General features: G+C 41.0%; 1 long non-coding RNA gene across 2 annotated transcripts; it reads left to right on the top strand.

Moving 5' to 3' along the window:
• The first annotated feature begins 15,690 nt into the window (after positions 1–15,690).
• On the top strand, positions 15,691–16,546 carry LOC113463291 (uncharacterized). 2 transcript variants are annotated; one of them, XR_015969287.2, is made up of 3 exons: positions 15,691–15,734; positions 15,821–16,231; positions 16,359–16,546. It is a non-coding gene; the product is annotated as an uncharacterized LOC113463291 (long non-coding RNA). The 2 variants fall into 2 exon arrangements; XR_016396336.1 differs by having other exon boundaries at positions 15,701–16,048; positions 16,139–16,231.
• Positions 16,547–22,306: the final 5,760 nt, after the last annotated feature.

Below are 22,306 nucleotides of genomic sequence, written 5' to 3'. Positions count from 1 at the left end.
AAATAAAATAGTCGCATGTGGTTTTATGATTGACAGTCTCTATCATTTGCATATGGATGTATCTGTAAATGTGTCTGAGCAAGAAGTGAGTGCCAAAGGATCCAAGAGATCCAGAGATGAGATAAACCAAAAATATTTATGGCACCTCAGACTTGGCCATATTGGAGAAGACAGAATGAACAAAATGGATAAAGATGGGCTTCTCGGCTCATTGACTTCCGAGTCATATCCAGTTTGCGAGTCCTGTCTTCAAGAAAAATGGCTAGATTGCCCTTTGTAGGACATGGGGAGAGGACCACTGAAATACTTACCCTGATACACATAGATGTGTGTGGCCCATTCGATGTGCAAGCCAGGGGATGTTATTCGTACTTCATTACCTTTACCGATGATTATTCACGGTATGGGTATGTGTATCTTATGAGACACAAATCTGAATCTTTTGAAAAGTTCAAAGAGTTCAGAAATGAAGTAGAAAAACAAACTGGAAAACTCCTTAAGGCTCTTCGATCAGATCGAGGAGGAGAATACCTTAGTGGAAAATTCCGGGACTATCTCAAAGAGAATAGCATAGTCTCACAATGGACTTCTCCGGGTACACCTCAACTCAACGGGGTGTCAGAGAGGAGAAATCAGACTCTATTGGATATGGTCCGTTCCATGATGAGCTTCACTGATTTACCTATGTTTCTTTGGGGAGATGCCTTACTTACCATAATTTATCTACTGAATAGAGTTCCCTCTAAATCCGTTCCTACCACACCATATGAGATATGGTATGGTAAGAAACCAAGTCTTGGTCATCTCAAGATTTGGGGATGTCCGGCCCATGTCAAGCGACTACAGGCGGACAAACTAGAGGCTAGGACCATAAGTGCTCGTTTTATAGAATATCCTAAAGAGTCATTAGGATACAATTTTTACGTCTCAGAGGATCACAATGTGTTTGTGAGCCGTCATGCCATCTTCTTGGAAAATTAGTTTATCCTTGATAGAGGCAGTGGGAGGAAAATTGAGCTTGAAAAGAAAGTCTCTGAAAAGCAACGAGTCATGGATCCTATAGAACCCATTAATACAGAGCGAGTATACGATGTCCCTCAACCACCTCGCAGATCTAGTAGGGTCTCCCATCCTCCCGATAGATACTTAGGTATGCTAGAAGAGGATACTAAGAAAATGTTCCTCATGGAAGATAGGGATCACATACAGGATCCCAAAACCTACGACGAGGCAATATCTGATATCGATTCCGAGAAATGGTTGGAAGCTATGAAGTCAGAGTTAGACTCCATGCATTCCAACCAAGTCTGGACCTTAGTGGATCCACCAGAAGGTATTGTACCTATTTGATGCAAATGGATCTACAAAAGGAAGATAGGTTCGGATGGAAAGGTAGAGACATATAAAGCAAGGCTAGTGGCGAAAGGGTATAGTCAGCGCGAAGACATTGACTATCAGGAGACTTTTTCACCTGTAGCCATGCTGAAATCCATCCGAACATTGCTTGCCATTGCAGCATTTCATGATTATGAAATCTGGCAAATGGATGTAAAAACTGCTTTTCTGAATGGATATCTTGATGAAGATATCTATATGGAACAGCCTTTGGGTTTCACTTTCAGTGATGGAGATCACAAGGTCTGCAAGCTGCAAAGGTCCATTTATGGACTAAAGCAAGCATCTCGGAGTTGGAACACTCGTTTCGATGACGCAATCAAAATGTTTGATTTCATCAAGAATGAAGAGGAACCGTGTGTCTATAAGAAGGTTAGTGGGAGTGCTGTCGTGTTTCTCGTACTGTACGTAGACGACATCCTCCTGATAGGGAATGATATTCCCATGCTAACCTCGGTCAATGTCTGGTTGTCAAAAGAGTTCTCCATGAAAGACCTTGGAAAAGCATCCTATATTTTGGGGATAAAGGTCTATAGAGATAGATCTAAAATGATGCTTGGCCTATCACAGAAGATGTACATAGAGGAAGTGCTGAAAAGGTTCAGCATGGAAAACTCTAAAAGGGGTCTCTTACCCCTAAGGCATGGAATTCATCTCTCCAAGAAGATGTGCCCCAACACATCTGAAGAGATTCAATGCATGAGCAAGATCCCTTATGCATCGGCAATAGGGAGCCTCATGTATGCCATGCTATGTACACGAACTGATATAGCCCTAGCTGTGAGTGTCACAAGTAGATATCAGTTGAATCCAGGTGAAGAACACTGGACAACTGTGAAGAATATTCTTAAGTACTTGAGAAGAACTAAAGATTTATTCTTGGTCTTTGGAGGATCATCAGAGTTAAAGGTAGAAGGGTACATAGATTCAGACTTCATGACTGATGTCGATGATAGCAAGTCAACATCTGGATATATGTTCTTGTGCAATGGTGGTACGGTGAATTAGAAAAGTTCTAAACAACCGATCATTGCTGATTCTACTATGGAAGCTGAATACATCGCCGCCTCTGAAGCTGCTAAAGAAGGCTTCTGGTTCAAGAAATTCATTGCAAAGTTGGACGTGATGACATCAGATGCTATAACACTCTACTGCGATAATAATGGCGCCATAGCTCTTGCTAAGGAGCCAAAGGAACGAAATGCTTTCACGAAACTAATCTCCCAAGTATAGGAGAATCGTACAAGTAGTAAATTCTCGGAAGTCCGAGGTCGAATCCTCAGGAAACGAAATAGATATGAGATTATTTAGTATAATTTTAGATTAATTAATTCAATAAATTTGTGGATTAAGATGATGTTTTGCAAATAGAAAATAAATCAGTAAATAGAGAATCGAAGTTTAGATAGATTAAGATGGTGTAGGGATCCAGAATCTCCTATGATAATATCAAATTCATGCGATAAATTCTATGATTCTTTTGTTTTCTTTAAGAATTATAAGCAGATAAAATTTAATTATGAAGTATGTTCTTGATAACACGAATTCTCTTTCTAAGTATTCAACGTGCCTTATAACGTCAACGATGAATCAAATAATCGAGGAAGACATGTATCAATTAGCATAAATCATAAAAGAATTTTCAACATATAAGAATCATGACATAATCAAAAGATAAATCGTATAAAGCAAAGGATTAGAATTTACATCATGAACTCGGTACATCAAAGGATCTTCCTCCACCCATCACCTAGGATTTTAGCCTTCCATTAAAAACATTATCCTCCCTCTCATCATTTCTTTCTTTTCTTTTTCTTTTCAGAAAAACAGGGGATGCCCTGTTTCTTCCTCCCTTTTTATTTTCTTTCAAAATGGCTGAAACTCTCCTCTGTTTTTTCGAATGAAAACGAGATCCCCCGTTCTAGCTGAGAAAACTCCTCTATATGCTGCGATGGATCCCTGATTTCTCGCAGTGGAGATCAACGGATGGATGCTAATCCGGAAGAAAATCAATCAGGATGCTGTGGATCGCATGCAATTAGCTGGGAGTGCGTGAGATGGATGTTCGGGATGAGATGTCTTCACGCGGCATTCTGTTTCCTTTCTTTTGAACTAGAGAATCTCCCACACGCTGATCCTTGGAATTGATGGCCGACTGGGATGAATCTGGATGCATCGTGGACGGCTGGGAATAGGCTAAGACGTGCTGGGATGTGGAGAGAAGTTGGAAAAGCTCCTGAAATTTGGGATGTGAATCATGGGATAAAGCTAGGAATACCAAGAAGCTGAAATGGATGGCTGGATGCGGCTGGAAATTCTGCTGGGAGATTACACGCGAGTGGATCCAACGTGGAAGAGGCAGATGGATTGGAAGGGAGGAGCGTGGATGCTGTGATGAAGTCGGGACTTGCTGGAAAATCGCTGGGAAGCAAGTTGCTCGGGAGATTGTGAACGCTTGGCATGCATCTTGGGCTCCGCAAGCATCGTGGATGGTATCTGAAGAGGCTGGGACTCGGATGGATGAAATCTGGAGATACTTGCAGACGGCTGCAACGCTTCACAGGTCCTGGGATCACGATTGGATGCTTGAAGGAAGCAGGGATGCGGTGTAATCGCGCGGATGAAGCGGACGTGAAGGACTGGGAGGTTGCACGGACACGGGATGAGGGGTCGCACGCTGGGACGCTCGGGAGAAGCAGACGTGGAGGATGCTTCGCGATTCTTCCACGCGGGCGGATGGGCTGGACGCGGCTCAGATGCTTGGGCTCACACAGAAGACTGAAGCTGCGATGAAGTGGACGGCTGAACTTGACCTCCTTCTAGTGTGCAACTAGGGTTGACACATGCGGTTGGCTGGTCACCTGCAGTGATGCATATTTTTGGACCCAATGTGCATTTTAGCTTTGATTTCCGATCACCTGCACCCCACAAAAATATAATATTAATACAGCACTTTTATCATTATTTGTTAGCAATAATACTAATTTAAGTGATGTGTAGATCACACTTTTGTGCTCTCATCACACTCCCCAACTAGCTTATTGCTAGTCTCTAGCAATTAACGAGCAAATAATAAAATGAGAGTGCAAAATGTGTGGTTTAACCTCTGGCTTTTTATTGAAGCTAATGACATAAAACTAAAATATGTACTCACTTTCGTAGGAATCACGATTGCACTTAGCACGTGCAACAAGCCATTAAATCCTTTGGTTACCCTAGTGGACGAGTGTTGTCTCGTGAGGATTTTCAGGGATGTTACCCACAAACATCATGAATTATATGACATGAGATTCTAAAAAAAAATATGAAATAAATCTTAAGCTAATACACATGTAATTAATTGATATATATATTTTCAAGCATGGCAACTGTCAAAGCAAGGAAATATAAAAGTGTAGTGTGCATCAAATCGCATGACTTTCTCAGAGTACTAATACCTCCACCACAACAGGGCACTGCCTGAGTTTTTGGTGCACTACTCAAGTCCACAAGTGTTTTCTATAATTTATTAGAACCTGATCCATCAAATTTTCAGAATATCACATGTTGTCTAAATTTGTCAAGAATGGTTCGTATGTAAAGAAAGAGCTATTAATCCCAACTAAACAACCCGGGTACACAGAGGTCCAATACAATGGAGTCAAACCAGCCATTACCACATGTCACTAGGTTCAGCCTAACCAACTCATTCATGCTTATTTTTATTTCTTTTTTTTTTTAAATACATATGACAACTACAGCTATCCAACCCCATTAGGCTCTTGTAAGGTCCATGTAGCGAGCTTTCAGCCAATGACCCCCGATCTAGTTGGCTCAAGACATTAGGTGAAACACCCCTTGGACTTAATTACTCGAACCAGACTATGCCACGAGGCCAGACTTGTCATCATAAGTTTTTTTTTTAATAATAATTCTGCAAGAAAAGAGAAGGCAGACTGAACCATATAGATAGTTTTATTATATATGTGACTGCATCGTGACTATAGGTCAACCAAGGTTGGATCATAAGGTACCTAAGTAATTTAGCTAGGATATTCAACCTCTATGTTTATGTGAAAACCAAATCATGAACCTAATGGTACGAACAAGGATACTCGTACTTCTTTTACGGATAAGGTTAACAAAAATGCAGTTAACAAATATGAACTCCTGAGGCCTTCCTATTGTCATTAAGTACATGTGTGGGGATCTAATAATAGGTCTCTGATCAGTCATAGTATGCATGTGTTCCTTGCCTTAATAATTACACAAACTCAATATGAAAATAAGTTTTTTTTTTTTTTGCAAAATATTTCCCTCCCCCTAACTTAAACATTACATTGTCCTCAATGTAAAAGATGCAAGAAAACTATATATGAGAGACAATAGAGAAAATAATATTGGAGAGAAGAATAATACCTTGAGCTGTTGATATCCAGAAAAGAAGACCTACAAAATAAGAAGAAAAATAAAAAAAAATAATTTAACAAATATACACATACCTTTATCGTCAAGTCAGTCATAAGAAGGCTCCCTCAAGGGAAAGGAGTCCTCTTCATCTGCAAAATTCTCAGAAAAAAGTTTTAATATGTGTCCATTTACCTTAAAAATTTTGCCATCCTATGGATTCTCAATCTCAACTATCTCATGTGGAAAAATAGTTTTTACAATGAAAGGACCTGTCCATCTTGATCTTAACTTTCCAGAAAATAGATGTAAGCGAGAGTCATAACAAAGAACTTTTTGTGCAGGTTCAAAAGATTTTCTTAGAATTGATTTATCATGCCTAATTTTCATTCGTTCTTTACAAAGTCTAGCATTGTCATACGCATCCCGACGAATTTCATTCAACTCACTAAGTTGTAATTTTCTAGCTAAACTAGCATCTGACAATTCAAAGTTTAATTTTCTAATGGCCCAATAAGATTTATGCTCTATTTCAACAGGTAGATGACATGCTTTTCCATAGACTAGCCGATACGGGGACATACCAAGAATAGTTTTATAAGCAGTACGGTAAGCCCACAATGCGTCAGAAAGTTTTAAAGACCAATCTTTGCGTGATGGATTCACCGTTTTCTCTAAAATTCGTTTAATCTTCCGATTGGCTAACTCTACTTGGCCACTAGTCTGCTGGTGATAAGGGGTTGCAATTCTATGGGTGATACCGTACTTTCATAACAGGATCTCAAAAGGTTTATTACAAAAATGTTTTTCCCCATCACTAATTATAACCTTGGGCATCCCAAACCTAGAAAATATATTTTCTTTAAGAAATTTTAAAATTGGTTTGTGGTCATTTGTTTGACAAGACACAGCTTCTACCCATTTGGACACATACTCAACACCAACTAAAATGTACTCATATCCAAAAGACGGTGGGAATGGGCCCATGAAATCGATGCCCCACATGTCAAAAATTTTAATAGCAGTAATGGGCTGAAGAGGTATCATTTGCCTACGAGTTAGACTCCCAACACGTTGACATTGGTCATATGTCCTACAGAACTCGTGGGCATTTTTAAATAGTGTAGGCCAATAAAAATCACATTGCAACACCTTAGCTGCCATTTTCTTAGATGCAAAGTGTCCTCCGCAAGCACTGACATGATAAAAAGAGAGTATACTTTGCATCTCATGTTCCGGTATGCATCTTCTAAAGATTTGATCATTGCAATACTTGAACAAATAGGGGGCATCATAATAATAACTCCTTACTTCACGCAAAAAATTATTCTTATCATTCGATCCCCAATGCTCCGGCATCCGGTTCGTGACAAAAAAGTTTACAATATCAGCATACCATGGCATAGTAGAAAGTGCCAACAATTGCTCTTCAGGGAATGAGTCCTTGATGGAAAACTGTGGTAGCGAATCATTTAAAACTAGCCATGATAAATGGTCAGCAACTACATTCTCTACTCCCTTTTTATCTTTAATTGTGATGTCAAATTTTTGGAGTAGAAGTATCCATCGTATTAAGCATGGTTTGGCCTCTTTCTTATCCAGCAAATATTTTAGCGCTGCATGGTCCGTAAAAATAACAATAGGAGCACCAAGGATATAAGAGCGAAATTTGTCTAATGCAAATACTACTGCAAGCAATTCCTTCTCGATGGTGGTGTAATTTATTTGGGCATCGTTTAAGATTTTGCTTGCATAGTAAATGACATATGGCTTATTATCCTTGCGTTGTTCCAGAACAGCTCCTATCGCATAGTCACTAGCATCGCACATGATCTCAAAAGGTAATGACCAATCAGGTGGTCGCACGATGGGTGCAATGCTAAGCATAGACTTCAACTTTTCGAATGCCTCTTGACAGGTTTCAGTCCAATTGAACGGTGTATCAAGGGATAGGAGGTTACATAATGGTCGAGCTATGACACTAAAGTCCTTAATGAACCTCCTATAAAATCCTGCATGACCCAAAAATGATCTAACATATCTAACCGTCTTGGGTGCAGGTAGCTTGGCGATTAAGTCAATCTTGGCTCTATCAACTTTCATGCCCTTCGATGAAACTATATGTCCTAGGACAATTTTCTTTGGCACCATAAAGTGGCATTTCTCCCAATTCAGTATTAGATTCTTTTCCATGCATTGAGCTAAGACTGCTTGTAAATGTGACAGGCAATCATCAAATGAGTCACCAAAAATAGAGAAATCATCTATAAATACTTCTAAAAATTTCTCGTTCATATCTTCAAAAATGCTGGGCATGCATCTTTGGAATGTCGCAGGTGCATTACACAACCCGAATGGCATCCGATGGAAAGCAAATGTGCCAAAAGGACAAGTGAAGATAGTCTTCTCTTGATCTTCTGGTGAAATCTCGATTTGGTAGTATCCGGAATAGCCATCGAGAAAACAATAAAAATCGTGTCCTGCAACTCTTTCCAAAACTTGGTCTAGGAAGGGTATGAAAAAGTGATCCTTCCTTGTGACCAAATTCAGCTTTCGGTAGTCGACACACATGCGCCAACTCGTCGGGACACGAGTTGGAACTAGTTCACCTTGTTCATTTTCTACTACCGTCAAATCCGACTTCTTAGGAACGACTTAAGTAGGACTTACCCACTTGCTGTCGGAAATTGGGTAAATAATACCCACGTCAAGCAACTTGAGGACTTCTGCTTTAACCACATCTCTCATCGTAGGATTCAACCTGCGTTGCATTTGCCTTGTGGTTTTGGCATTGTCCTCCAAATATATCCGGTGCGTGCAAATTAAAGGGCTGATCCCTTTCAAGTCGGCAATAGACCACCCTAAAGCTCCTTTATGATTCTTTAGAACACCAAGTAATTTTCTTTCTTGGGCATGATCAAGATCAGATGAGATGATTATAGGGAAAGTGTCCTCGGGTCCAAGAAAGGCATACTTGAGTTCCTTCGGTAAAGGTTTCAACTCGAGCTTAGGTGCTTGTTTATGGGATGGTACTATCTTTGCTTCTCGAGGTGGCAACTATTCAAATTCTTCTATTCTCGGTCTCCACCCATTGACCATCATGACATCCGAATTATCTAAAATAGGTGGGACCACATCATCAGCAGTACCTTCAGAACACCAATCTATTAAACTATTGTCGGCCGATTCAGTAAATGTTTCTTTTAACAGATATTCTTCCGCAATGGTTTCAACCCATTCAACTTCTTTACTTTCTTCATGATCACTGGGTTGTTTGCCTATACTAAAAACGTTCAGTTCTAAGGTCATATTGCCAAAAGAAAGCTTCATGACACCATTCCTACAATTGATCAATGCATTAGAAGTTGCAAGGAATAGACGTCCTAAGATGACCGGAATCTAAGATGGTGAATTGGAAGCCGGATGTGTGTCCAGTACGATAAAATCAATAGAAAAATAGAACTTGTCTACTTGGACCAACACATCTTCGATAATCTCTCTAGGAACCTTCACTGACCTGTCAGCTAATTATAAGGTGATAGTTGTTGGCTTCAACTCACCCAAACCGAGTTGCTCATATATCGTATATGGCAACAAGTTCACACTCGCTCCCAAATCTAGCAATGCTCGCTCAATCCTAAAATTACCAATGATGCACGAGATAGTTGGGCAACCTGGATCCTTATATTTAGGGAGAATGTTATGCTGTAAAATCGCACTCACATTTTCAGCCCGAAATGCCTTCTTCTTGACATTTAATCGACGTTTGACAGTGCACAAATCCTTCAAAAATTTTGCATATGAAGGCACTTGTTTGATTGCATCAAGAAGAGGTACATTGATTTTTACTTGCTTAAAAAGCTCAAGAATTTCAGAGTTTGGTTCAAGCTTTTGCAAGGGCTTTAATCTTTGTGGAAATGGTGCTGGAAAAGGACATTTGATTTTTTCAGTAGATGTTGGTGCTTCAGTTTCTTCGTTATCCTTTTCTTTTGTCTTTAGAGGGTCAGAATCAGGTATGACTTGTGTTTGTTCTGGGACTGGTCGGTCAATAACCTTTCCACTTCGCAAAGTTATTATACTCTTCGCTCGTTCTTTATGCGAAGTTGAAGATGATGCATTGCTACCGCCGTAGACTTGAGGGTTAGGTTGTGGTTGAGCTGGTAGCTTACCCTTCTCTTGAGCACTTAAAGCAGTGGTCAGCGTTGTCAGTTGATTTCTTATTTCATCATTGATTTTGCTTGACCTTGCATGAAAGATTGCAAAGTTTCTTTGAGACTGGGTTTTTGAGGGGGTGCGTGTGCATAATGAGGTTGCAGAGATGGAGGAGTTGGGTTATATACTTGTTGAGGTTGGTCATTCCTCCACTTGAAATTTGGATGGTTCTTCCATCCAGGATTGTAAGTACCCGAAAAAGGATTATTGAAAGATTTTTGATATGTATTCATAACATTGGCCTGATCGTGCAAGACTTCCTTGAATGCGGGTATTGTGGGGTAATCAGTGGTGAGATGGCCGGGCATCTCACAAATCCTACAACACTCGCTGTTATGTTCTATAGTCTTGACGGGTTCAATCCTTCTAAGTTCAATTTCCTCTATCTTCCTAGTAAGGGCTGCCATTTTAGCCTGAATATCATCTTGAGTACTAAGGTTGTAAATGCCCCCGTGTCCAATGCTAGTAGGCTTAGGCAAAGGTTTATTCACTCTATCCCCTATATCCCATAATTGTGCAGTCTCTGTGAGAGAGTCTAAATAGTCCCATGCCTCATCGGGTTGCTTTTCCAAAAATAGACCATTGCACATGGTCTCTATAAATTGTTTTAACTGTAGAGATAACCCTTCGTAAAAGAAACTAATGGTTCTCCATGTTTCAAACCCGTGACGAGGACAAGAAAGAAGCAAATCTTTAAATCTCTCCCAACATTCATAAAATGTTTCATGGTCTTTTTGTTGGAAATTGCTAATGTGCCTTTTCAAAAAGTTAGTCCTTTGTGCGGGAAAGAATTTTTTTCAAGAATTCTCTTTGCATATCATGCCATGTTCCTAGCGATCTAGGTCTCAAGGAGTTCAGCCATGTTTTGGCTTTATCCTTTAAGGAAAAAGGAAACAATGTCAATTTAAGGACGTCTTCCGATACATTTGGCACTCTAAATGTGATGCTAATTTCCTCAAAATCCTTAAGGTGAAGATAAGGGTTCTTGGATTCCATCCCATGATACTTTGGCAGCAATTGAATTACTCCTAGTTTGATTTCAAAGTGTCCTACATTTTCAGGAATAATCATGCATGAAGGTTGACTAGTCCTAGTAGGGTGTAAGTATTGTCGAAGTGTCATAACTGGGGGTCTATCTTCATCACCATTGTGACTTCCTACATCGTCATCAGCCATCTTACCAGATCTGAGATTTTGCGAAAGATTTTCAATAATATGATCTAAGGAATTGTCAAAAGTTTTTCGATTCAAACGCCCAGTGTTGTCCCTATTCCAACCTAGCATACAAAATTTAATTTAATTTTATTTTATTTATTTATTTGTTTTCTTTTAAATGATCACCCTTGATCTTTTCTTAAAGTTTTTTATCAATTTTTAATTAGCAACAAGGGTTAATGAGATATGATAACAATAAAATTCTGAATCTAAAAAAAAAAATTTAAACGCAGAAAATTCAAAACAGACAGCAGCAAGGTTTCAGATTAATATAATGGTCTTACAAGTATCAGAATGTCAATCATACCGGTCAGATGAACAAGATCCTCGTCATGCACCAGACGACCAAATTTGAGTCCAATCAGACAGTGAATTACTCAGATATCAGAGTTTGATGCAGACTGTGCAGGGAATAAAAACAGCAGAAAAGATTTTTTTTCAGTTTTAGTTTACTGTAAGGTTCAATCTAACTAATAAGGTACTAATTACATCTAAAATTATACTAATAACTAAGCCGTTCCCCAGTAACGGCACCAAAAACTTGATGCGTCACAGAAATGCTTTCGCGAAACTAATCTCCCAAGTATAGGAGAATCGTACAAGTAGTAAATTTTTGGGAGTCCGAGGTCGAATCCTCAGGAAACGAAATATATATGAGATTATTTAGTATAATTTTAGATTAATTAATTCAATAAATTTATGGATTAAGATGATGTTTTGCAAATAGAAAATAAATCAGTAAATAGAGAATCGAAGTTTGGATAGATTAAGATGGTGTAGGGATCCAGAATCTCCTTTAATAATATCAAATTCATGCGATAAATTCTATGATTCTTTTATTTTCTTTAAGAATTATAAGCAGATAAAATTTAATTATGGAGTATGTTCTTGATAACACGAATTCTCTTTCTAAGTATTCAACGTGCCTTATAACGTCAACGATGAATCAAATAATCGAGGAAGACATGTATCAATTAGCATAAATCATAAAAGAATTTTCAACATATAAGAATCATGATATAATCAAAAGATAAATCGTATAAAGCAAAGGATTAGAATTTACATCATGAACTCGGTACATCAAAGGATCTTCCTTCACCCATCACCTAGGATTTTAGCCTTCCATTAAAAACATTATCCTCCCTCTCATCATTTCTTTCTTTTCTTTTTCTTTTCAGAAAAACAGGGGGTGCCCTGTTTCTTCCTCCCTTTTTATTTTCTTTCAAAACGGCTGAAACTCTCCTCTGTTTTTTCGAATGAAAACGAGAGCCCCCGTTCCAGCTGAGAAAACTCCTCTATATCCTGCGATGGATCCCTGATTTCTCGCAGTGGAGATCAACGGATGGATGCTAATCCGGAAGAAAATCAATCAGGATGCTGTGGATCGCACGCAATTAGCTGGGAGTGCGTGAGATGGATGTTCGGGATGAGATGTCTTCACGCGGCATTCTGTTTCCTTTCTTTTGAACTAGAGAATCTCCCACACGCTGATCCTTGGAATTGATGGCCGACTGGGATGAATCTGGATGCATCGTGGACGGCTGGGAATAGGCTAAGACGTGCTGGGATGTGGAGAGAAGTTGGAAAAGCTCCTGAAATTTGGGATGTGAATCATGGGATAAAGCTAGGAATGCCAAGAAGCTGAAACGGATGGCTGGATGCGGCTGGAAATTCTGCTGGGAGATTACACGCGAGTGGATCCAACGTGGAAGAGGCAGATGGATCGGAAGGGAGGAGCGTGGACGCTGGGATGAAGTCGGGACTTGCTGGAAAATCGCTGGGAAGCGAGTTGCTCGGGAGATTGTGAACGCTTGGCATGCATCGTGGGCTCCGCAAGCATCGTGGATGGTATCTGAAGAGGCTGGGACTCGGATGGATGAAATCTGGAGATACTTGCAGACGGCTGCAACGCTACATGGGTCCTGGGATCATGGTTGGATGCTTGAAGGAAGCTGGGACGCGGTGTAATCTCGCGGATGAAGCAGATGCGAAGGACTGGGAGGTTGCACGCACACGGGATGAGGGGTCGCACGCTGGGACGCTCGGGAGAAGCAGACGTGGAGGATGCTTCGCGATTCTTCCACGCGGGCGGATGGACTGCACGCGGCTCAGATGCTTGGGCTCACACAGAAGACTGAAGCTGCGATGAAGTGGACGGCTGAACTTGACCTCCTTTTAGTGTGCAACTATGGTTGACACATGCGGTTGGCTGGTCACCTGCAGTGATGCATATTTTTGGACCCAATGTGCATTTTAGCTTTGATTTCCGATCACCTGCACCCCACAAAAATATAATATTAATACATCACTTTTATCATTATTTGTTAGCAATAATACTAATTTAAGTGATGTGTAGATCACACTTTTGTGCTCTCATCACACCCCCCAACTAGCTTATTGCTAGTCTCTAGCAATTAACGAGCAAATAATAAAATGAGAGTGCAAAATGTGTTGTTTAACCTCTGGCTTTTTATTGAAGCTAATGACATAAAACTAAGATATGTACTCACTTTCGTAGGAATCACGATTGCACTTAGCACGTGCAACAAGCCATTAAATCCCTTGGTTACCCTAGTGGACGAGTGTTGTCTCGTGAGGATTTTCAGGGATGTTACCCACAAACATCATGAATTATATGACATGAGATTCTAAAAAAAAATATGAAATAAATCTTAAGCTAATACACATGTAATTAATTGATATATATTTTCAAGCATGGCAACTGTCAAAGCAAGGAAATATAAAAGTATAGTGTGCATCAAATCGCATGACTTTCTCAGAGTACTAATACCTCCACCACAATAGGGCACTGCCTGAGTTTTTGGTGCACTACTCAAGTCCACAAGTGTTTTCTATAATTTATTAGAACCTGATCCATCAAATTTTCAGAATATCACATGTTGTCTAAATTTGTCAAGAATGGTTCGTATGTAAAGAAAGAGCTATTAATCCCAACTAAACAACCCGGGTACACAGAGGTCCAATACAATGGAGTCAAACCAGCCATTACCACATGTCACTAGGTTCAGCCTAACCAACTCATTCATGCTTATTTTTATTTCTTTTTTTTTTAAATACATATGACAACTACAGCTATCCAACCCCATTAGGCTCTTGTAAGGTCCATGTAGCGAGCTTTCAGCCAATGAACCCCGATCCAGTTGGCTCAAGACATTAGGTGAAACACCCCTCGGACTTAATTACTCGAACCAGACTATGCCACGAAGCAAGTATTCTATATTAATGACATTGCAGAGAGACGTGGCAATTGGAAAGTTGTCCAAAGATTCAAGCATCGAGGTATATGGGATGTGCCACAGATGAGTGATTTAGAACCCAATGATGTTGAAGAAACCATTGTTCTCAATCATGCGTTCCAACAAGATGAAACCAATGACGTTGAACCAATTTCCATTGAAGAGTCAACCACAATGGATTTGCGCAGATATGATATTGATGCTGAAATTATTCAAGAGGAGGTCATTTTGCAGTGCCGTGGGCGAGATCAAGCCGGGGGGAGTGTCGATGAAGTAATGGAGGAGCCTAGCGATGAAGAAGAAGACATTGATAGTGACAGTGATACATATCTAGATTTAGAGCCATGATATATTTCTCTAATGATCTATCTATAGAAAAGTTGAACATTTTTATCTTACATGCTTCTATTTTTTATGTTAATGAAAATCATCCATTTTTATCTTACATGCTTCTATTTTTTATGGAGAGTGTGATTTACTTTTTACTTCATATTTCTTTATGGTTGAATGTAATGTATCTATCTGGTTTTTATTGTGAAAGATGCACAAAGTAGGTAAAAAATTTGTGAAGCCTAGGTGCTTGTCCCAGAAGCTGACGGGATACGAAAGGCAAAGGCAAAAAAGGATTGAAATGAACTCAATGAGATTAGAGGCTCTTGGCATACCGGGCATGTCCAAGGCATTGTTTGGTTCAAATCAGAATGGTAATGAAGGACCGAACAAGATTAGCAATGGCGATGATGATGAAGAGTATCTGCCATCTGATAATGAAGGATTGAATTCTTCTAGAGATGCTGAACTTGTGCCCGTGATGGCTGCCCAACCTACTCTGCTCCCCACCTTTTCTACCCAACAAACCCACGAGCTTTCAAGTCCACCTATTATTGCCAACAGCGTGGGTGAGAAAACTCATCTTTCTGAATCTTGTTATTGCTAAGATATTTGTGTTTTTTTTTTGCGTTCTCTTTGTCTATCACTAGCAGGTTTGTCTTATGGCCTAAAGTATTTAAGTATTTTAGCAGGTTCATCATCAAAGCGCATACGGGGTAAGACAGTTGGAAAAGGAATTGATAAGCTCATTGCCCAGAATAGTGGAGAAAAGCTCTCTGTTCCAGTACTTGATGAGTGGATGCTTTATGTGGTATTAATGCCCCAAAGGTAGCCAATCTGTTGGGGGTGTATATTAGAAGAATGTATCCAATTAAGGGCATACCGACGTGGCAGCATGTAGACGAGGCTACTCAATCTGCTATCATACAATCTGTCCTTGTAATTATTTATTGCACAATATTTTTTTAGGTACTTGTAATAGTTGCATTGATCATACTACATAATGATTTTACTTATGTTTTTAGGACAAGTTCAAAATCTCGGATGATTATCATGGCAATCTAGTAGCTCAGCAAGCTGTCCACAGAAAATGCTACAATATTCATAGAAATTGGAGGCACAATATGAAATTGCATTACAAGCATCTTAAGAACGTCTTACATGTGGATCCTTATAGTCATCCATACGAACAAGTGACTCAAGAGGATTGGCGCCACTTAATTGACGATGTGTGGAAAAGCAAAGAACACAAGGTAACTTACATATTTAGTGCTTCAGAGTTTATAAGTAAAATATTTGATCATAATGTTTTCTTTAGATTTTTAATTTGTATTTTTTTGAAGGTGAGATCAAAAGCTGGCAAAAAGAATAGGAAAAAGCTTGAGTACAATCATTGTTCAGGATCTCGGTCATTTGTTGCAACAATGACTATACAGGTAATATGTTTTATTCTAGTTTGCTGCAACTATATTTTTGGAATCCTTTTATGCAAGTAGATCTGTCAGTTATTTTAGTTTTCTTATTATGTAGTGGCTATATGCTAATCTAAATTACACTTTGCAGCCGGAGTTTAATGGTTATGAAAATCTTGAATTTTTAGAATTCTATAAGAAAACTGTTGCCCAGATAGACAACCCAAGAGGGGGGGTGAATTGGGTTTTAAATTAATTTAGATATTTAAAACTTTAAGGATGATTAATTAAAAACTATTGCAAGTTATTTAATTAATGCTAAGTGCTGTGAGTGATGTGAGAGGAAGAAGAGAAGAGACAATCCAATGCAAACACAGAGTTTTATAGTGGTTCGGAGCTAGCCCTTGCTCCTACGTCCACTCCCCAAGTCTCTCTTGGGAATTCACTATAACCCCCTTGGATTACAGCTGGTTGTTTTGCAAGCTCACAACCAAACTTGTTGTTTTACGAGCTCACAACGAACTCAGTCGGTTTTCCCAGGCTCACCGACTAGAACCAACCCCGATTGTTTTCCCGGGCTCACAATCAAACCCTTACACACGTTGGTTTTAACTTGGCTCACCAACCAACCTTAATCCCCTTGATTCAATCCCCCGATTGAACCAAGTAAATACAAGTTATAGAAAGAAAGGAGAATAAGCTTCTCAAAAGTAGATGTAAAACAATATAATCAAAAGAGGAGATTAGAAGCCCTCAAACGCTTTTAAGCTGAAGTAGAGGAATGGCTTCTTGAACTCCGGTCTCCTCTCGAATGTGTAGTCGACTTGAATGCTGGAGGAGAAGGCTTTTAATTGCTGGGAAGATGTAGGTGGAGCTGTAAATGCAGATCTTCCCTTTTTCGTTGAAGAGCACGTTGCAGAGCTTGAATCCTTGATTAGTTGGAGTGGAATGAATGTTCTCTGCCTTGCTACAGTCTTCTGTGGCTATTTAAGCCAACCCCCACAGAAACTAGCCGTTACACTGCTTTTTCTGCCCGTTCTGCATACTCTGCGCAGCCTGACAATATGACCGTTGGTGGGTTGGAGTCGACTCGCGCGATCAGGAGTCGACTCGGCTGTAGCGGGAGTCGACTCAAGCTTTTCCGGAGTCGACTCGGCAACTGTTCCAAATTTGAATTAAAGTTGCCGTCATGACTGGGAGTCGACTCGTCTTGACCCGGAGTCGACTCGCCAACTTCTGGAGCTGACCTGGCAATTTTGGAGTCGGCTCATCCACTGAAGTCCGTGGATCCAATTTTGAATTTTGTCCACTCGAGTCGACTCGACTGTCCTTGGAGTCGACTCGAATCTCAGAGCCCGAACTTCCGATTCTGTCTTTTGGCTCATCCAGTCTTGGAGTCGACTCGAACTTCCTTGGAGTCGACTCGGCTCTCAGTTTCCGAAAGTTGGTCTTCTGCCTTTTGACGTGAAGCTTGTCTTGGAGTCGACTCGAGCTGTCTGGGAGTCGACTCGAATCTCAGACTCGAAAACTGCTCTCTGACTTTTCTTTGTGTACCTCTTGGAGTCGACTCTTTCTACCCTGGAGTCGACTCGTTGATCATTGGAGTCGACTCGCGCACTTCAGAAGTCGACTCGTTGACAGGTTCTGAGATGAGGCTTTTTGTTCTTCTTTCTGTTCTCAGTCGGAGTCGACTCGTACTAGTCTGGAGTCGACTCGAGCTCGTGCCAGTGAACTTGATACGCTTGGAGTCGACTCGTGATACTCGGGAGTCGACTCGAGTCTCAGACTTTGGTTCAGCAGACTTCTTAACTTATCCAAAATACTATGAACCAATTCTAGAGACACTTGGACAGGATTTTCACTGAAACACTCAATTGAATTCATTAGTAATCACAAGATATACTCAAATGCTTTGAGCTTATCAAAATCAAATGGGGTTTTAATCAATCACTCCACAATCTCCCCCTTTTTGATGATGACAAAACTTTGAGTATATATAAAATGACTTGCTCAATAAATAATGAAACAAAAACCATAAATGAATTCAAATGTCTGATAATTTAATTTATCCAAGTTTGAAAGGAGTGAAACAACAAATTTCGGAGTTAAAGCTCCCCCTTTCATTTGGAATTATATAAGCCTTCATATTATGCAATCAATTGTTTGGCTTATATGTCATTAATGATTTAGCTTGATTAAAATTCAGATTCTCCCCCTCAACATATGCATTCAACTATGTTTTGATTCTCTGAATTTCCTTTTAATGCTTTGAAGTTTTTGAACTGAATTTTTTGTTTTTAGAGGGAAAATCTGTCAATTTGTTCTTGAGTAGGATTCAGCTAATCTCCGAATATCCCTTGAATAGATTCTGGAGATTACTCCATTAGGAGCCCCAAAAGAGAGATAATGAGCCTCGAGGTACCGAATCCACTTAGAACAAATTTGTGTGTCTTTTTATTGATTTCCATTGATTTCTTTTACATATTTCATCCATATTTCTCCCCTTTTACATATTGTATACATATTTCTCCCCCTTTTTGTCATCATATCAAAAAGGAGGTAATCACACACAATCAATGGCACAACCAATCATCAAATGGCACAGAAATGAAGATAAGATATCTACTCATTGTATTGATATGAATGTGAATAAATTTGAGCATACAATACGTAAAGCAAAGCAATACAAAACAAAGCAAAAAGAACATCTATGGTCTCCTCGAGGATGAAGATCCCCCCCTCGAGGATGTATCTCCCCCTCTCGATGATGCATCTCCTCCTCTGGAGGATGTGGCTCCTCCTCTCGAGGATGTGGCTCCTCCTCTCGAGGATGGTGCTCCTCCTCTCAATCGGCTCTGCTCCATGAGGAGGGTGACTGCATCTGTGACATGGCCAAGCTGTGTGATGATAGACGTGGTGGCTCTGCTATGTGTAGTGGAGAGCTCTGTCACCGACGCCTGAAGCCCAGTCACTGATGTCTGAAGTGCGTCCAGCTTGTCGATGAGTACATTCGCCAAGCGCTCGGCCCCCTCGGTGGTGGTGTGCATGTCACGACCTATCTCCTCTCGCATCTGTCGAGTGGAGCTCGTGACCTCACTCATGCTGTAGAACTGGGCCTGGACCAAACTCCGGACATTGTAGATCTCTTCCCGTACATGAGCCGTCATGTCAGTCACGGCTGTCAAGGAAGGGACCAACTGAGAAGATACGGGTGCAGGAGTGGGAGCAGGCACCGCACCTCGGAGCTCCCGAAGCAGCTCATCCCTCACCTCTCTGACTATCTCCTGTCGCAGCTCCCGGAGCTGCTCAGGATCAATCCGGACCGTCATAGAGGGTGGTGCCGAGGAGGAAGGTCCGGCGGAGGTGGTAGGAGCAGGAGGAGTGGATGGAAGGTCTGGATGGTCTGGAAGGTCTGGGTAGTCTGAATCGGGCTCAGGACTGGGTGAAGGTCTGGTGGTCTGAGCGGTGAGGGTAGACTTCCTAACCCATACCCCCTCTCTCTTCCGAAACCCCATCCTGTGCATGGTCCCCGTACACAAGCGATCTGTCCATCGCAATGCACGAGAGGGTTCCCTCTCAGGAATGGGAATCTCGTACTCCCTAAAGAGAAGAGTAAAAATCATGCCGTATGGGAGGGTGAGCCTAGGTCTATCTAGGGGCTCACACATATACCGATATATGAGTTTGGGGAAGTTGACCGGGGTGTCCTGAAGAATGTAAGACATAATAGCTAGGTCCCTCTCATTTACAAAATCAAATCTTCCTGTCTTAGGGAAGACAGACCTGGACAGAATACTCAAAAGGATTCTCACTTCAACAGGAAGTGAGCTAGCAGATACCTCGTCTAGGGGGGACTGAGGTGGATGCCCTAAGACGACCGTAAGGGCCTCAACTCTATCCTCAGGGTGTGCGGGAGCCACCCCAACTAGTGGAAGGTGGAGGATGTGGCCAATAAGATCCTCCGTGACAAACACAGGGACACCGGCTACTGTGCCCTCGATACCCCCATCTCCCCGATGGACGGTACCGTAAAACTCTCTAACGAGCCCTGGATATGTGGGGAGATCCAATGTAAGGAAGAACTCTAAGCCCTGGACCCTAAGTCTTTCACCTATGGTGAACCCTTCCCGGGAGAGGAAGTCGAAATCGACATACCTCCCGGTGGAGACGACCTTCCCGGCCAATGGCCTCGCGGGAACCGCCCTAGGCGGGGAACGAGCCGGAGGTGGTTGCCTCGCGGGATCGTGCCGCGCCTTGGAGCGCCGCTCGGGACCGGCCTCGGGACGGGACCTCTTCCTAACCACGGTCTTACGAGGCATCTTGACCTAAACAGGAAGAAACACCTAGAGGACGGAGAAAGGTCGACGGAGGAGACTCGGGACGGACCGGAGACGATCTAGGAACGGACGAAAACCCTAAGAACCGGTGAAAAATCGACCGAACAGAGGTTGGAGACGATTGGGGAAGACCTAGGAGTCGGCTCTAGGGCTTTTTGAACAGTGGCGGCTTGAAAGAAAAGTGTTTGCGAAACGACAAACCTAGGGTTAAAAAGTCGGATCCCGACTGCGAGTCGACTTCCCTGAGTCGCGAGTCGACACGACCTCGAGTCGACTCCAGAATATGCGCGAGTCGACTCTCCTTATGCGCCTGTAGACTTCGAGTCGACTCCCGACAATGTGCGAGTCGACTCCCCCTCAGCTGCCATCTTTGCGAGTCGACTCCCGCAAATGCGCGAGTCGACTCCCCCTTAGGAGCCGGCTCTGAAACTTACTCGAGTCGTCTCTAACCTTGGCACGCACCTAAAAGTCATGCTATAACCGTGCCAAATGAGGGAAAATCACCTAATTGGGATCTGATTTGATGATCATTGAATGTAAACTCTATTTTAACCGCATATTAATCATCAAAATCAATTAATCTAGTGGAAACTCCCACTAGGATGGATCAATCACTCCTAATCCCCTCCTAAGCACGCTAAACCTCTCTTCACTTAGGGGTTTTGTAAAAATATCTGCTAATTGATTATTAGTACAAACAAATTGGAGTGTCACATCACCATTCAATACATGATCTCTTATGAAGTGATGTCTTATCTCAATGTGTTTAGTTCTTGAATGTTGAATTGGATTTTTAGTTAGATTTATGGCACTTGTATTATCACAATTAATGGAAATTTTATCTTGTTTAATGCCATAATCTTCTAATTGTTGTTTAATCCACAAGATTTGAGCACAACAACTCCCGGCTGCCACATATTCAGCTTCAGCAGTGGATAATGCAACCGAGTTTTGTTTCTTGCTAAACCATGAGATTAGGTTTTCTCCTAGAAACTGACACGACCCGCTGGTACTTTTTCTATCAAGCTTACATCCAGCAAAGTCTGAATCTGTGTACCCTATTAAGTTTAGGCTAGATTCTTTAGAGTACCATAGCCCAATGTTCTTAGTTCCTATTAAGTATTTAAAAATTCTCTTAACTGTAGCTAGGTGTGATTCTTTAGGATTAGCCTGATATCTAGCACACATGCAAACACTAAACATAATATCAGGTCTACTTGCAGTAAGATATAGTAAAGATCCTATCATACCTCTATAAAGTTTTTGATCTACAGATTTACCTGATTCATCTTGATCTAATTTGCATGATGAGCTCATGGGGGTGCTGATTGATTTGTTTCCTTCCATATCAAACTTCTTGAGCATCTCCTTGACATATTTTGCTTGATTGATGAAGATGCCTCCTTCAGATTATTTGATTTGAAGCCCGAGGAAGTAGTTCAGCTCTCCCATCATGCTCATCTCAAACTCACTCTGCATCAAATCAGCAAACTCTTCGCAGAGGCGATTGTTAGTAACACCGAAAATGATATCATCAACATAAATCTGTACTAATAACATATCTTTGTTTTGCATTTTCAAAAATAATGTTGTGTCTACATTTCCCCTAGAGAATTCATGTTCTAATAGGAATTTACTAAGTCTCTCATACCATGCTCTAGGTGCTTGTTTTAATCCATAAAGTGCTTTGTTCAGTTTATACACATGATTAGGGTATTGATGATTTTCAAAACCAGGAGGTTGTTCTACATACACTTCCTCA

Source organism: Phoenix dactylifera, chromosome 1 (genome assembly GCF_051530095.1).
Source record: "Phoenix dactylifera cultivar Ajwa chromosome 1, Ajwa_hap1_PhDact_Kaust_v1.1, whole genome shotgun sequence".
NCBI classification, from domain to species: domain Eukaryota; kingdom Viridiplantae; phylum Streptophyta; class Magnoliopsida; order Arecales; family Arecaceae; genus Phoenix; species Phoenix dactylifera.
This window is presented reverse-complemented; position numbering and strand designations above follow the sequence as displayed.